General features: G+C 50.1%; 1 protein-coding gene across 17 annotated transcripts in view; it reads left to right on the top strand.

Annotated features, from left to right (window-relative positions):
* Window positions 1–6,043: 6,043 nt before the first annotated feature.
* The window catches only part of EIF4G1 (eukaryotic translation initiation factor 4 gamma 1), a 104,778-nt gene continuing 98,871 nt past the window's right edge, over window positions 6,044–11,950 (top strand). For 8 of the 17 annotated variants that reach the window (XM_053306688.1, XM_053306686.1, XM_053306683.1 and 5 more), the window contains exon 1: window positions 6,045–6,181. The gene's annotated coding sequence lies outside the window, so the exon portion shown is untranslated. Of the gene's footprint in view, window positions 6,182–11,603; window positions 11,648–11,950 lie in introns of all 17 variants that reach the window. The other 9 variants (XM_053306676.1, XM_053306679.1, XM_053306678.1 and 6 more) reach the window with 4 other exon arrangements.

Raw genomic sequence — 11,950 nt, 5'->3', positions numbered from 1 at the left:
CCACCTATTTTCTAAACGCCTGTGCCGCAGCTCATTTTGAAATGTCCTGATTGTCTCTTTGTAGCGGTGGCATGATTCCACGTTGAAGGCTTCTCCCCTGTTCATCTTATCAACAATCCTCAGATGTTGGGTGATCACTTTCTGATAATTTTTGACCCCTCTCTTATATGTCCGGCTGGTCACTGCCCTAGTACGGCTGTCACGCCCTTTTTTAAAGTGTCTCCCAGGCTCCCAAAAGATCATCTTCTGCCTCTAATAGCCGAGGGATCTGTCGCCTCAGTTCTGATAAAAGGACACCTTTGAGATATTCATCACTTAACATTTTTGGGTGTAATCGCCACAAGGGTTTACCATGTGGAATTACCTCAGAGAGATTACAAATAAATCCCACAGCCGCATGGTCTGACCATGGGGTAAGTACTAGTTTACACCTGTAGACTTCAAAAGAAGGGGGAGCCCAGAGTCTATCTAGCTGGCTAGCTGATCTCGGGTGGTAATATGTAAATTTGACTCCGGTTTTAAATTTATGTTTATACTGCGATTTAAAGTTCTCTTCGTGATGGATTGGGAAAATATCCAAATCATTATATACCGCCAAGGCCTTATCATCTAAACCCAGAGTTTCACTCAGAAAACGTTGGAGAGCTTTTTCCTCATTTGTTAGAGAGGGACTTGAGGGGGAGACTGGGAGGCCTCCCGAAAAGGCTTTCCTGTCGCTCAGTTGGGCTCTGTTATTAAAATCCCCTGCGATCAGGAGGTGGCGCTTGGTGTCACATATATCTTTTAGTTTAGCCCAAAGAGCCTTCCTAAGGTGTGATTGTACTGGGGCATATATGGCACAGAGTCTAAAGGCTCAGTCGAGCCTTAGAGTGGTTGCCGAGCTTGGGTCACCCCTGACAGTAAAATCTACATACATTAGTCTGCCCTGATCAATTTCCAATACCCTCTCGATTTTGAGATCAGGTCTGTCTTTAAACAATATTGCTACCCCTGCATTGCCGCTCCCATCGTAGGGCCAGAAGGATGGGCCCACTGTCCATCGCTGTTATACTGAAAAGTGGTGGCTCTCATTTTCAAAATGGGTCTCTTGCAGAACATAGATGTGATAGTTCCATTTTGTTAAAAAATGTAGGATCTCTTGCCTACGATTTGGTGACCTTAATCCATTAACATTCCATGTAAGTATATTATAGGAATTGGCCCGACAACCCATGATAGGAGGGTGTTATGTGTAAGGCATGGACCCATTCAGACAAAGTCGCTGTTCACGTAGAAGCAAGGCAATAGGATAGTAGGCATTTGTTCCTTAGCTCTCAGATCGTGTCAAGTATTGCTCAAAGGGGCTTATTGGGTTAATTCAACCCTTACCTCCATGTCTTCCATGATAACAGTATTACCTCCTACCCCTTCCACATTTACTTCACGTGAAAGTGTAGACCCACTTTGAGGCAGATGGGCCCCGGGGAGGGTTGGTGAGGGGGAGTGGGTTTGGGGTTCAGAGCCGGAAGGCAAGGCAGGGTGGTTTGGGATGAGAATAGACCCATTTTTGCTCCCAGGTTCCTGGGAGGCCTCTAAGGGATGTTCTTTTTCTACATTTTTGTTCAAGCTGTTTTTAGGATCTGTCGCTTCTTCCACTAACACATTCTCTTCTGTCATGATACAATCATCAGTAACACTATTTTTGGCCAAGGTAGTTACTTCGTGTCCCTGTCGGGGGTCCTCTAGGATGCTTTTAATTTCTTCCATTTCCTCCTGTATGTTTCTTATTCTTGCAAGCTGACAGCTGTAACTCGAGTCTATCGACAAGTTCTGCGGTATCTTCACTAATCTGGGCTAGGATTAGGTCCAATTTTTCCACATTGGGGTCTTTCTCCCCTGAAGTTTGGATTGATGGGTCTCTGAGAGAGATTCCTGCCTGCAACCTTGGAGAAGCCGCTGCCAGTCTGTGAAGACAATACTGAGCGAGATAGGCCAGTGGTCTGACTCAGTATATGGCAGCTTCCTATGTTCCTATACTTTTATTTACTAACTGGCTTGAAGTACTCAGCACTGCTCGGGCTTATGGTGCGAGTTTCTCTTTGTTGTTGCAACCATATCCGTTTTGTGGCTATACCTGTTACATATCCCTCTGTCTGTGCGAGGTGGTTGTCAAGGTTGGCCTTTAGGGATAGGGAACACTCTTCTTACTTGTGTTCTGTGTGAACCACTTTGAGAACTGCTGTGTTGAATACTATATGAATGGTAGTTAGAGTCTTATCACTGGACCATCCAACACTGTAGATTTTGGAAGCATCTCTGATGATTGATTTGTCATCTGCTAAACTGGATATGCACATCACCCTGTGGGCCAAGTTGGAGTACAATACAATACAACAAATATTTATATACCACTTTTCAACTAAAGTTTCTGAAGTGGTTTACACAGATATAAATAAAATGGCTCCCTGTCCCCAAAGGACTCACATTCTGAAAAAAAAGAAAGAAAGATATTAAAGACACCAGCAACAGCCACTGGAGTAGTCATACAGACACAGGAAGCTACACTGCTTGGTGGTATTGCTGGACCCGATTCTGCTTTTGGAAGCTCAGGTGGAGGCAGTGGCCATGGGTGCCTTTGCCCGGCTTCGGCTAGCGCGCCTGCTGTGTCCCTTTCTCGAGAAGGCAGATCTGGCCAGTTACCCATGCCTTAGTCATGTCACGGCTGGATTACTGTAACTGCTATAGGTGGGGCTGCTCTTGAAGAATATTATGCTCTTCCCAGAGAGGCTCCATCCCCTAAGGGGAATATCTGACAGTGCTCACACATGTAGTCTCCCATTCATATGTGACCAGGGTGGACCCTGCTTAGCTAAGGGGACAAGTCATGCTTGCTACCACAAGACCAGCTCTCCTCCTAGAGAGAGGTAGAGGTACCTCTTAAAAGTGGTGATTCTCTTTATTGAGCAGAGCAAGAGCAACTGACCCGATCCATCCCCAGCACAGCATCCCTCCAGTGGCTGTTATCCATCTTATGTTTCTTTTTTAGATAGTGTCCATCTTATGTTTCTTTTTTAGATAGTGAGCCATTTGGCTCACATTGGGGACAGGGAGCCATTCTATTTATTTTATATCTATGTAAACTGCTTTGGGAATTTTTGTTGAAAAGTGGTATATAAATATTTGTCCTGTTTGTTAAACAAGAAATAAGCATACATTAACCTTAATACCATGTTGTTTGCCCTTGGTTCTATCAGAAGAACCAGGCCAGCTTACAAGACAGCATTACGCAGTGGGATTGGAGGCTTTACAACAGCAGTCTTCACTATTTTTCCAAGTGGGAGCATCTTTGGCAAAAAGCCTTCAGTGTGATGGAGTGTGAAAACTAGGAAGAGCTATGCTTCTCAGTACTGTGTGCAATCTTTCCAGGATGGTGTAGGGCAGTGATTCTCAAACTTGGGTCCTTGGGTGTTATTGGACTTTAACTCCCATAATCCCCAACCAAAGGCCACTGAGGCTGGGGATTATGGGAGCTGAAGTCCAATAACACCTGAGGACCCAAGTTTGAGAATCCCTGGTGTAGGGGCTCAAGAGGGTGGCTCTGTTTAAGCACAGCACTGCATGGTGAGAATGGTCACCTCTGCATGGTAAGTAAAGTGTGCCATCAAGCTGATTTCGACTCCTGGCATCCACAGAGCCCTGTAGTTTTCTTTGGTAGAATACAGGGTTTACCATTGCCGCCTCCCATGCAGTCTGAGATGATGCCTTTCAGCCTCTTCCTATATTGCTCCTGCCCAATATAGTACCAGTGGGGATTTGAACTGGCAACCTTCTGCTTGTTATTTAAGCACTTCCCCACTGCGCCACTTAAGGTGACCCTGTGCATGGTAGCTTTGGCTAAAGTTTCACACAGGTCCAATTAACAATCAGTCAGGGGCCACACTTAGGGTTGATGGGGGCTGCCACTGGACCCCAGGCTTTACAATGAAGAACAGTGTTTCAGGCTCTACTAAGGGATTTGAAACAAGTGAGAAATCTACAGAAAAGATACACTTCAGACAAGGGACTTGGGGAGAATGGGGCCTGAGAGAGGTGGGGAAAGAATGAATCAATTGGAATCAAGCAGTATTTGCATTGAGAATCATAGGGAATCACATGGACTTCGTTTGGGTCACAAGTTCCTGTGGAAAATAGACCAAAAAAACAAAACAAAACCAACTTGCAGCATTCCTTGTTACTAGCCACACTCACTATGCCATTATGGGGTGTGTTAGTGTACCTCTCAAACGTAGCCTTTTAGCCATTTCCTTCCCTTAGCCTGCTTGGAAGAAAAATGCTGGGAGCATTCCAGATAAAAGGTCATTCTGAAGAGGCATTTCCATATAGAGCCTTTTAGGTCAACTTGCAAACGACTTGCAATGGGCTAAAGGAAATGCCCCTCTGTGATTGCAATCAGAGCATAGGCAGAGAGGGAGCTGCATGGCAGAATTCATTAGAGATGAAAAGAGACAAAAGGGAAAGGAATGTGAGATCTCTTCCTCCTGTAGGTATTACCTCCCGTAGTTATCAGTACCAGCAAGCATATGCCATAATGTGTGATGTGCCTCCTTCCCATCTCTATTCAGGTGATTGCCCAAGGCGATCACTCTTTCATGAACCCCCCCCCCCTTTTTTTTTTAATCATACAAGGGAGCCACCCAATCTAATCAGTAATCACTGCTCACACCTTATCTGTTGCAGGAACTCCTAAACCCATCAGGAATCCCTTAGCGGAGACCTTTTACTAGTCTCTCTCCACTAGCCTCAGGGTATGTTTTTGCATATAACCCCCCCAACATCGGATCACTCCTCGTCGACCCCCCATTTTTTTTAGCAGTCTTGCAAGCCCGCACTCGGCCTGGGGTATCTTTGCATTTGCACTTCACCATCGTCGGACGCCCCACGCTGCCCAGGCGCGCCTCAGGACAGGAGCTCGCTTCATCCTCACGCTTGAGCTCCCAGGACAGAAGGAACTCCCCAGCGAGACGGAGGTAGCTATGGCAGACGCTTTCCTCTCACCCTCAAGCCTCTCTCGCCGCTTCCCAGGACTGTAACTTGGTCAACTGTGCTTCAAGATTAACCAACCTCTTTCCATTTCGCGTACCCCTCAGGGAAATAACTCTTTTATTTTGCCCATTCACGCCCACGCCACAGCCTCGCAGGACTTTTGAGTATTTTCTTGCTGTTGATTTAGTGGGCACCCATTTCATGCTCATCCCCCCGCCCCATAAGCAAAGCGTAGCCACCGACCCGTACTAGCAGGGACTGGAGAGCGGCTGGATCACAGCTAAGGCCTGCCGGGCCCAGCACCGTATTCCCACCAGCGGCCAACTAGATGTTTCTAGGAAGCCCACAAGTAGGACACGAGGGCAATAGTCCTCTCTCCGCGCTCTCTCCCCAGGAACTAATCTTCAGCGCTACATGCCCCTGCACATGGAGGTTCCACGTAGCTATCCTTGGTAGAGTACCGCAAGGAATCAGAGCGTGGTTTTTTTTGGGGGGGGGGGTTGCTGGTGGAGGAAAGGAAACGGGGCCGCCGCCGTCGTAGTGGCCTCCTGCGACACGTGAAGAACTGGGGGGTCGAAGGCTGGAGACAGCCACGAGGCAGGCGGGAGAGAAAGAAAGAAAGGGAGATCCTGAAGCCTGGCTCCCCTCTGAGCGCGCCCCCAGAGCCCGAGGGAACATCCGGCTGCCCACTGCCCTTCCGTCCCCACCGCCAACACGTGTCATTCGGGCCCAAGGCCTGCCAGCAAACGGCGGAAGACACTTTTTAAAAAAAAGAATAAAACGGAAGCGGAACTTAGGTCGCGCGACGTAGAAGGTGGTCACGTGGAAAAGGAAAATTCCTTAAAAAAAAAAAAAAAAGCGAGAGCGTGACTCGGAGCGAGGGCGATCACCTGACCGACCTTCCTCCGCCCCCAGGGCCGGGGAAGGAAAGAGCATGGCCGTGGCCACGTGACCAGGGGCTCCTTCCTGCTCTCAGCGAGGCCTCATATGAGCTCCGCCCCCCTCCCCACGCCCTCGCCCCGTGACCGGCCCGCCCCCTCCTCCTCCCTCCACCCTTCTGCCCCGCCCCTCCCTTCGGAGCGGCTCCGGAAATGGTCGTGCTGGGCTGCGCTGCGGCTGCGTCGGGCCCTGCCGCTCCCCGGACTGAAGGAGACTGAAGGTAACCGCGGGGGGTGGGGGGAGGCGGCGCGGCGCGCGGGGGTGGCGCGCGCGGGGGGCGGGGCCGTGCCGTCCTCTCCCCCCGCTGCCCGGGCGCCCCCCTCTCTCCCCCCCACGCCGCGCCCCGCCTGGGCTCTGGCCGCCATTGCTGCCTCTCCTCTCGCCTGCCTTTCTCCAGGCCTTGCCTCAGCACCACGTGGGGGGAGACCCCGACAGGGCCGGGCAACCAGGCGCCATCCCCTCTCCAGTCTCTGAGGGAGCCGAGTCGGGCTCCTCTTTCTCCTTTTCCTCCTATCCAACCGGCCGCCCTCGAGGCTGCCCTGATGCAGCGGCCCGGCCTCTGCGCTGGCCCTGCGCTCTCGAGCGCGGGCGGACGGGGGGTGCTCCTGGCTCTGCCTGGAAGCCACGTGTCAGTGAGGAGGAGTGTCTCTGAGCATGGGCAGAGGGTCTCTCGCCCGTGGCCGCCCTGCCTCGGTTGTCTCTAGCTGGGGTCAAGAGGCTGCCGATAACACGAGCCCCTGCCATCTTTTTAATTTTATTTTTTTAATCTTAAAACGGGGTAGTATGCTCCTGACGATCTCTCTTGTGGGGGATTTAGGCGTGCCCCCCCTCCTCCGGCCAGCTCTTCACTTTTTGTTCTCCCGTCTAGGCGGCTAGAACCTCACGATCAAATCTGGATCGTCGACCTAGAGGGTATCTTTGGTGCGCAGCTTTATGCCTTTGCTTTTTCCTCTTCTGAATTCAGCCCTGAAGATCCCTGAATCTTGCAAGCAAATATGTCCTTGACATAGCACTGCTAAGGGCAAAGTCCAGTCTTGTACATAATCTTCTTTTGGAGAAAGTCCTGAACCTTCCCCATCCCACACACATACCTGTAGGGACTTGATCTCTAAGATGTAAAACTGTTGCTTTGTATGGTGGCCTTGGTTCAGTTGCTAGGCCTCCCAAGCTGTACCTACAAACACATTCATTCTTGCAGCAGTATCAGTAGGCCCTTAAACCCAAGCTTGGGCAGAGGCTGTGTTTTGCAACTAACCACTTTCTTATACTGTGTGTGTGGGTCCAATGCCCTAATTCCATACACAAATGATTAAACCAAGAATTGTGAATAACATTTTACTTCAAAAGTGATTAATGAATCCACATGCAGCATTGCCAACCCTACAGTTAGCTGTCTGCCCCCACAAGCATCTGTAGGGTAGAAATCCTTTCCTCCTTTGAATTAAAGCATTTAAGATATGAAATTCTGTTCCTAGAAACCAAAGGGTCTTAGTTAAAGAACCCAAAGCTCTATGATAATCTGGAGCTTGAATCTAAGCCTCAACCTTTTTTTCTTTTTGATGTTTTGTCTCCATTCATACCAGCTCTATCGCCAACATTGTGTCCATAGTGCTTAAAATGTTGTGCATCCAGACTATCTGTGGAATTACAGAAGTACTGGATTGAACTCGATTGATCTATATATAATGATCCAACATCTGTAGAGTGACAGCTCAAAGCTATACTTCATGTTTAAAACGTCTTGAAAGTTAAGGCCAGCTCTTGTCCAATATAATATACATGGCTGTTTAAAATGCAGTTCTATGTAACCTTGTTCATGTTCCCTCCCCTCTAATCTTTAAGATCAGGATATCTCATATGCACACTGTCTAGGAGGCATTTGCCACATTCTTGTGCAAAAAGTTGCAGGGTCTAAATGTTGCAGACAGCTCTGTCAGCTCCATTTCTGGCATTGGTCGTGTTTAATTCAATATATATGAGGCTCAGATGTTATCCTGGGTCACTGAGTATAGGCAGTCTTGGGTCCTATAGCATTTTCTGTTGGTGTATATAGGACATCTCACAGCCAAGTCTAAAGGAGCCTACATCTTATAGGCAGCCCGTGTTTTTACAGGGTTATATTTTCTTGGGACTTGGAAGCTGCAATCTGCCCATTACTACCTGCTGCATTTTCAGAGCTTGATTCAGCTGCATGAAATATAGGGGCAAACTTTTATAAGGTTATAAAGCATCCGTCTGATGCTTGCAGCTCACAATTTCATTTTGCAAATCATATTCCATTCAGATATAAATAACACTGGGGAGGAAGTATATAAATAAGGGTCTTGATCCAACCCATAACCAAGTTTAGCAGTGCCAGATCTTTTGTAGTTGAGCCTTCTCTGCACTCATATTATCTGTGAGATTAGCTCTCCTTCCTTCCAGTTGAATTTCACCATCCTCCTTGGTTACCCTACCCCCCTATACTATTCCAAAAACATTGTGAGTTGTGATGTGTCCTTAGATTCACTGTGCCACATCCTGGTAATTTAATCCAGAACAATGACTAGTCCTGCCTTCTGTAAGTAATGGGGATTAAGATCTGTGCTGCATATATACATGTGAAAGTGCAAAATGAGTTTTGTTCTGGGTGGCAGTCTCAAGGCAGTGTTTGTGCAGGTACATTCAGAATGGGGCCTTCTTGAGTGGGATCTAAAATTAACTGAGCGGACATCAAAAAGCTTGTGATCATGTGCACGCCTTAGAAGGAACACTGGTGGATGTCCTCAGATCTTCTGGCACAGATCTTTTGTATATATAGGAATCCATCTTTTTGTCCTAGGTTTTTTGGCATCCCCACAGTCCTATGTGTTTACTCAGAAGCAAGTCTCACTGAGTTGAGCTTACTCTCAGGCAAGTATGTATCGGATTGCAGGCCAAGGCTCCTTTAACCATACATGTGTGACCTTCAAATATCTATCTTATGCAACAACAGAGGTTCTCCTCTGAAAACGTTTCCCATGTAGCAATCCTGTGCATATCTACTTGGGAGTAACTTGTACTGAACTCTCCCACGACTTTCCTCTGAGTAACCATATTTAGGATCCGAAGATAGTTCTCAATAAGGCTGAACATTCTTTCCCCCCTGATCCGCTTCATTTCGATAGAGTGCTGGTTTCCTGCCTCGCGGGGATTTGGAGTGCGTGCCTTTAGGTGCCTGGAGCATTGCGCGGCGCCCGCCTCCCCCTCGCACTACAGACTTAGGGTCTGCCTGTTACTAGTGCTGCATGCACCGAGTGTTTCTAGGGATCCCAAGCTCTCGACTCCAGTTCGGCTCTGCGGGCAAGGAGCGGGGCCCCGCAACTTGCAAGCAGGCGTGCGCCAAGGCATCCTTTCTATTCCCCATTGCACGCACGTGGGGGGAGGCTGCATAAACCGGACTCCAAGGCGGGGTGGCGGCGGCGTCGGGTGACCCTGTGGGTGTCGCATTCCTCTGGTGCTGGGCCCTGTTTGCAGCCGGCTCCGGAAAGCAAAGGCCGGCCCGGCCCTTCTTCCTCCCTAGGCCCGAGGGCCGCCCGGCCTCTCCACCAGCCCCACGTGCTCCCCCTGCCTTCCTTCGCTCTTCGCCGCGCTGGCTGGCTGGCTGCGCCCAGCCCTAGGCCGCTGCTGGGTCGGCCCCTCCGCGGCTCCTCCCTCTTCTCCTCCCTCCTCGGCTGGCGGCTGCTGCTGCCGGGGTTCGGCGTCGGCCTCTGCGATCCGGCCCTGGCCCACGTGTTCGTCCCAGCTCCGATCCGGTACGGTCCGCGGTGGGGGTGGGGGGACCCGAGCGAGCCGTGCGCGGCGCGTCGTTTTCGCCGCGGCTCATTTGGCGGCAGGCGCCGCCGCATGGGCCTGGCTGCTTCTCCCTCCCCGGTGGGGCCGCCCGGCTGGGACACGTGTCCTTGGAGCGGGCGGGCCGGGGCCTGCCAGCCAGCCAGCCGGGTGCCTGGCCGGCCGGGCTTCCTCCTTTCCTGGCTGGCTGCTGGCCAGGGGCAGGTAGAGGGGAGCCCCCGAGGACGCCGGGAAGCAGCCTGGGGTGGGGGCTTCTTGGGGGGCTCCCATGTGCTGCCGCTGGAAGGGCGCTGGGGGCCTCTTCCCTAGCTGGCGCGGCGAGATTGGGGGCTTTTCTTAGGCAGGCGGGTGGGGGGAGCAAGAGTTGGGGTCTGGGCACTGCTGCGTTCTTGAAGGCGTGCGCCCCCTCCCCAGTACATTTCTGGTCGGCCTTGCCTTGCTTGATCGCTCTCCTCCCACCGCCCCTCCTCAGTGGATGGCTCTTCAGGCTCGCCTTCCGGCCCTTTGTAAAAATGCAGAGGGTAGATCAGCCTTTGCACTCCCTCAGCCCTCCCCCAACTGGCCACCTCCTCGGCTGGATCTCTGGCTTTGTGCCTGGGGATTTTGCTTCAGGTTGGTTGCTCCTTTCCAGTCTCCAAACATCTGTTTGTTCTGTTTGCCCATAGATCAGGGCAAAAACATTACTTGGCAATTTCTCATGGCTCCTGCCAGGTTTCCCCTCTGATCGCTTAAGATTTTGCTCTGTCAGGCTGTTTATGTGTTTTTATTTTTAAGCAGTGAAAGGGTGGCTGTTAAGGATGTCTTTTCTTTTTAGGGTGGTTGGATGGTGGTGCTTGAAGAGGGTTTACAGTGTGGAGTAATTCCAGCTGTCTTAGGAAAAAATGGTGCAGGGAGGACCCTTCAGCCTCCATAGCACATTTCCTGGCTTTCTGGCCTTTACCCCAAAGGAGAGGTAGACTACAGGGAAAGTTGGCAACCTGCAGTTCACACTGTGTGAAGCAGCTTCTGGGGCTGCTTCTGGCAGTGGGGGTGAACAGCAGCGTTCTCTGCCATTTTGACTGTGAATACTTCTGAGGGAAGGTGGGACGTCTGGGTGCTCAGCTGGTCACATCCTGAAGCTGGCTTCTTCTACCTAGCAGAGTGAAGGTCTCTAGAGGGGTAGGGTAAACATCGTGGCTCTTCTTCATAACTCCCGAGCCCATGGGTGTGTGTTTCATTAAAAGGGCTGGGGAAATACTTCAAATTCTTAGGCTCCCAATGCACTTCTTAGGAACCAACCCTCTCTCAAGAGGGGGATGGAAAGTGTGACAGTGCATAGGAGCTAGCATCAAATGTTTCTCGCTTGCATGTATCTTAAGAGAGCTGCCTCACGAATGGAGGGTCTTTTTAGTTACTTTGGCACGTTAGTTCAGGACAGCAGACCTGTGTGATGGCGCCATTGTAGTTTTGGGCTAGTGGTTGACCTTGTCCTCTGGAAAGCAGATCTCCTCGGGGCAAAGTGGTAAGGCCTCTTTATTTCTTCATAGTACTCGTGTCTCCTTGCTATACAGTTCTTTTGATGTGTTCTTCCAACTTCTCTGTGAGATTTTCTGCTGTCACTAGTGTTTGCAAGTGTTGTGACTTCCAGGAATAAGCCATCTCATCTCTGCCATATGCTTAGGGGAGGGTGGGGCTTAGGAGGGCCGCCATCTGCCCTTCATCTGAAATATGAAGCTAATGCTGGCCTACCTTACATAGCTGTTGTAAAAATCATTAGGATAATGGGTGTAACAACTTGCGCACATAGGAAACGTCCTGTCTAAATACTAAATGTTATTGTTTTCATTACACAGTTCAGGAGCTGAGGCTGACAGAGTGACTTCTCCAAGGCCATTTGGTGAGTCTGTGGCCAAGCTGAGTGTTTAAGTCCAGGTCTGCTCAAGTCCAAAGATGCAACTTGGTTCTCCTAACCATACTAGCTCTCCTCCACCCAAGACAAACAACATTTGTCACCAGTAATGTTTCTGTGTAGGAAATTGCGCTTACCCTGGCTCGCTGTATCTTGTGCGGGTGATCTGTGAGTGCATATGTTTGCATTTTATAGTCTGCATCCTGAAAAAGGCCTAAATTAGTGGGTGTGTACTAATTGGGAGGATACACCTGGTAAAATGCAGCTGTGTACTCATCGTGTAATGGTGTG

This window comes from Hemicordylus capensis, chromosome 3, assembly GCF_027244095.1.
Source record: "Hemicordylus capensis ecotype Gifberg chromosome 3, rHemCap1.1.pri, whole genome shotgun sequence".
NCBI classification, from domain to species: Eukaryota; Metazoa; Chordata; class Lepidosauria; order Squamata; family Cordylidae; genus Hemicordylus; species Hemicordylus capensis.
This window is presented reverse-complemented; position numbering and strand designations above follow the sequence as displayed.